Source organism: Aquarana catesbeiana, linkage group LG01 (genome assembly GCF_042186555.1).
Source record: "Aquarana catesbeiana isolate 2022-GZ linkage group LG01, ASM4218655v1, whole genome shotgun sequence".
Classification (NCBI taxonomy): domain Eukaryota; kingdom Metazoa; phylum Chordata; class Amphibia; order Anura; family Ranidae; genus Aquarana; species Aquarana catesbeiana.
The window spans coordinates 907,907,258-907,912,404 of NC_133324.1; the positions used below are offsets into that span (position 1 = coordinate 907,907,258).

Here is a 5,147-nt window from a genome sequence, read left to right on the forward strand (position 1 = left end):
GCAGGGCCGGGAAGCCGGCCGCAGCATCCTTAACAACCGATGAGTCATCAGCTGTCAATGGGCTTCCCCGCTGACAGCTGAATAAAAACTAAAAAAAGAATTTACCGGTAAAGTAATTGTAAAAAAAAACAGTGTGGGGGCCCCCCCAGTCCATGCCAGACCCTTTGGCTCTGCCCCCCCACCCCAAAGCACCTTGTTCCCATTTTAATGGGGACAATGGTCTCTTTCCCAAGAACTTGGGCTGTGGTTGTGGGGGTCTGCAGGTGGGGGGCTTATCGAAATCTGAAGCCCCCTTTGACAAGGGGGCCCCCCAGATCCCACCCTCGCATGTGAATGAGTATGGGTGCTATTCACCAAAAAAGTGTCAAAAAGTAATAAAAACACAGACAGTTTTTGCCAATTGCTTTATTAAAAAAATAAAAATAAAAAAAAGTGTTCCCCTATGTAAATCCATAATCATGCCACCTGAAAAGAACAAAAAAGAAACACACGCCTTGTTAAAGGGGGTTCCCAGATTCCGATAAGCCCCTGCCCGCAGACCACCACAACCACAGACCAGGGTTGTGGGAAAGGTACCCCTGTACCTTGTTGAGGGCATGTGGCCTGGTATGTTTCAGGAGGGGGGCTCTTGCTCGTCCCCCCCCCCCTTTTCCCCACGCCATTTTCTTTATTTTATTTTTTTAATAGCCTGGTGATGGTAATTGCATCCATGGGTCAATTTAAATGGGATTTAACTCATTTTTTTTTCTTTAGAATTGTCATTTTTGCTTCAGCATGTTCTATGCATGCTACAGATGTGTAACTTTACAGGCAGACTAAGGGGACCCCCCAGGCACTATATTTAAAGACATTTTTCATTTTTATTGTTGCACTTAAAGTATCATTAAAAGCACTGCTCCTGAAATAATTATAGTTTGTAAAAAAAATGTTTTCATTGATACTTGTCCCCATGGGCAGTACCCAGACCCCCATACCCCTTTTATGGCCAATTATTTGCATATAAGCCTTCAAAATTAGCACTTTTAATTTTTCCTGTTCATCTCCCATAGACTTCAATGGGGTTCGCCATTCAGGTTCAAACTTTTGCCCTGTTCCAGAGTTCTACTGTGAACCGAGCAAGGGTGGGTGTTTGGCCCATCTCTAGTGGTGGTGACACATACACATATAGCTTTTTGCTTTTAAATGGATGTTTGCTTTAATCTACCTCATGAGAGCAAAATAACTTTTAGTTCCCCTTACTCCTGCTGATGCTCCATTGATTGTCAGGAGTGATGTGAAGTGCCTAGTACTACTTTAGGGTATAGTGAGAATATAATTTACCTCCCTTCTTCCTGTGTAACAGATCTGGTGTTTGGCAATTGGCCATTCAGTGCTGTAAGATGGTCAAAGTCCTCAGCCTTGTGTAAGCTTCTAAAAGGGTCAGCAGTGAGCATACTCAGGGTTTCTTCTCACTGCTTCCAGTACTAAGCAAAGCTGCAGGGAAGTAAAGAGAAGAGTCTAAGGTTTGGGGGCCAGCTGAACCTATTGTTTTGCCTTCTCTGTATGAGTGACAAAAAATTTATGAAAGAGGAAGGAGGTTTTTGTACAGCTTTTATCACTGTGTGAGAGGGAGCTGTTTGTACTGATGACAATAATACACCCCTACATCATCTTCAGCAAAACCTTTGATGGTAAGTGTGAACTCTCTCCCAGATCCGGATCCAACAAACTTCTCAGGAATTCCAGAGATCATTTTTACAGCATCGTATATAAGACCTCTACCATTTTGTCCCGGTCTGTGCTGGGTCCAAGCTAGGGCATCAACCTTCCATGAAGTGTGATAAATACTTTCACTGACTTTACAAGAGACAATGACATCTTCTCCTGGAGGCACGGTTATAAAACCTGGAGACTGAGTCACCGTAATCTCTGCACAACACCCTGTCCCAAAAAATAAAATAAAAATGTGTTTTTAGAAGCATTCTTCTCTTTTAATTATGATTTTTAATAGATGTACCTATTATTCCCCAAAAAAGTCTCAAGGTCTATACAATCTTATCATACCTAAAATGTGAAGAAACAGCACACAGAGCAGATATGTCAGAGGAAACATCTTGAGGTCTCTTGACTTTCACACACATATGGATCATTGACTTTGGAGCTGGTTATATCACATGAAATCTATAGGGAAATAACCTCAGAGTTTCTTTATGCAAATCTGAAATGATGCAAATGAGACAGGTATAGACGAGTAAAGACAAAAAGATAAATTGACAGCTGAAGTATGTACTGTAAGTGTAATCTCTGTTACCTATCTAATATTGTAACTTTGTTCAGCTAGTTTTCTAATGCAGACATCCTTCTTAAACAACCCTCCATTTTCTGATTTCCATTTTCTCTACTGAAGTTTAGCTGCTTCAATACCGGGCACTTTTACCCTCTTCCTGCCCAGGCCAATTTTCAGCTTTCAGTGCTCTCACACTTTGAATGACAATTGCGCAGTCATGTAAACGCTGTACCCACATGAAATTTTTATAATTTTTTTCACACAAATAGAGCTTTCTTAGGTTTTCTTAGGTTTCTAAGGTTCTTAGGTTTCTAAGGTTTGCTTAGTTTCTGTTGGAAAATTTTGTGAATAAGTAATTTTTCTCCTTCACTGATGTGCGCTGATGAGGCTGCACTGATGAGCACTGATGAGGCGGCACTGATGAGGCGGCACTGATGAGATGGCACTGAAAGGCACTGATGAGGTAGCACTGACGAGGAGTCACTAATATGCGGCACTGATGGATATTAACCACTTCAGCCCATGAAGGTTTTACCCCCTTCCTGACTAGAGCACTTTTTACAATTTGGCACTGCTGCGCTTTAACTGCTAATTGCGCAGTCATGCAATGTTGTACCCAAACAAAATTTGCGTCCTTTTCTTCCCACAAATAGAGCTTTCTTTTGATGGTATTTGATCACCTCTGTGGTTTTTATTTTTTGCGCTATCAACGGAAAAAGACCGAACATTTTGAAAAAAAATGATATTTTCAACTTTTTGTTATTAAAAAAATCCAATAAACTCAATTTTAGTCATACATTTAGGCCAAAATGTATTCAGCCACATGTCTTTGGTAAAAAAAAAGTCAATAAGCGTATATTTATTGGTTTGCGCAAAAGTTATAGCGTCTACAAACTAGGGTACATTTTCTGGAATTTACACAGCTTTTAGTTTATGACTGCCTATCTCATTTCTTGAGGTGCTAAAATGGCAGTACAACCCCCCCCATGACCCCATTTTGGAAAGTAGACACCCCAAGGAAATTGCTGAGAGGCATGTTGAGACCATTGAATATTTTATTTTTTTTGTCCCAAGTGATTGAATCATGACAAAAAAAAAATTACAAAAAGTTGTCACTAAATGATATATTGCGCACACATGCCATGGTTATATGCTTAATTGCACCTCAAAATACATTTTGCTGCTTCTCCTGAGTTCGGGGATACCACATGTGTGGGACTTTTTGGGAGCCTAGCTGCGTACGGGGCCCTGAAAACCCCAGGGCGGGACTTACGTACGTCTTGCGTCACCTCAGGCTAGACGAACACAGGCTATTCAGGACAGAACTCTCTCTCTTTTTTCATGCCTAATACCTACCTTGTAAATGTGAGTACGACATTGTATCAGTCACAATAAAGTTTCCATATACGGTTTTACACTATGGGTATTCCTCCTCTCTTTTATGCTAACCGATAAACAACATTGCAAAGCACAGACTGGTGACACCCAGGATTGCTGCACAGTGGCATACACTGTGACCGCCCGTACCCCTGCAGGGGGAAGTGGATCTGGTGAGTGCAAGCATAATAAGAGCACGCTGTTGAGGCACAACCACCAAGCCAGCACCTGGATAAGAAATTTCTTTTGAATTTGTTTACCAAAGAGGAAATATCCCTTGGAACCACCCAAAAAGACTTTTCTGAAACAAAAAGAAATTTTCTTTTCCAATAACACTGGTTTTTAGCACACAAGTCACTTTATATACCAGCACAAGTCACCTTGATGTAAATATCATCACTTTCCAAGCACTATTTGCACCTTGTTAATTCACCTACGATATGCATTATAAGATAGCTATTTCTATTTGAAGAAAGTAGCACGGCGTTTTACATTTAACTAACATCACGCTTAGAATAGGATTTTATATTTATAAAAGAAAACTTTTTGGCAAATCACTGCCAGAGACATAAACACTTATACATTCGTTTTGCAACACATTTTGTTCATTATTCACTCCCAGTACACATTGGGATTTTTTGTATATTTCTTATATTTATTTTTTGTTGTTCATTTTGGCATTGTCATTTGACAAAGGAACAGTGTAAAGCACAACAATGGAGTTCACCACTGTAAAAAAAAATTTTCAAAATAATTAAATCAAAAAAGAAAATTTTATTTTAGAAGGGCAGCTCCATATCTACTCCTGCTTTCTATACACATTTTATTGTGGCCAGGCAGGTCACTTTTTGAAGTCTTGTCCTGCCCATCCAGGGAACACCCGAACCTTGAGGTCCTGTCATGGACAGACCTTAGGTGGCGTTGCTTTGTCCCCAGTTATCCAGAAGGATAAGCCCCTGGTTTCGGTCACCCTTTCTTGGGCTGAGTCGTCCATCGAGATACAGGCTCTAATTGACTCTGGGGCTGCAGGCCTGTTCATTGATGCTGCCTTTGTATCCAAGCACTCAATTCCACTGCAGCTGCATGACCCTCCACTTGCCATTGAGGCTCTTGACAGGAGACCTCTACAGCCTGCCCATGTGACTCATGAGACAGTTCCGTTGTCCATGTCCGTAGGGGCTCTTCACCATGAAATAATCCAATTCCAAGTTATTTCCTCACCTAAGTTTCCGCTAGTTATTGCTTATCCTTGGTTACAAAGGCACAACCCCTCTTTTGATTGGCTCTGTGCTGAGGTCCTCTCCTGGTCACCACAATGCAGTGAGACATGCTTCCAGAAGGTAGCCAAGGTCCTGTGCACCTCTTCACTCTCCTCCCTGCCGGAGGAGTACCACGATTTTAGCGATGTCTTTGACAAAGTTCAAGCCGGTAGCTTGCTGGCCGTATGATTGCGCAATTGACCTTCAAGCTGGTGCCATACCCCTTGTGGCTGGGTTTACCCTTT

At 41.5% G+C, this 5,147-nt stretch overlaps 1 long non-coding RNA gene across 1 annotated transcript; it reads right to left on the reverse strand.

Annotated features, from left to right (window-relative positions):
• Window positions 1-1,809: 1,809 nt before the first annotated feature.
• Window positions 1,810-2,153, reverse strand: LOC141125701 (uncharacterized). The gene is made up of 2 exons (XR_012241383.1): window positions 2,044-2,153; window positions 1,810-1,920 (listed from the first exon to the last, which is right to left on the reverse strand). It is a non-coding gene; the product is annotated as an uncharacterized lncRNA (long non-coding RNA).
• Between the last annotated feature and the right edge of the window lie 2,994 nt (window positions 2,154-5,147).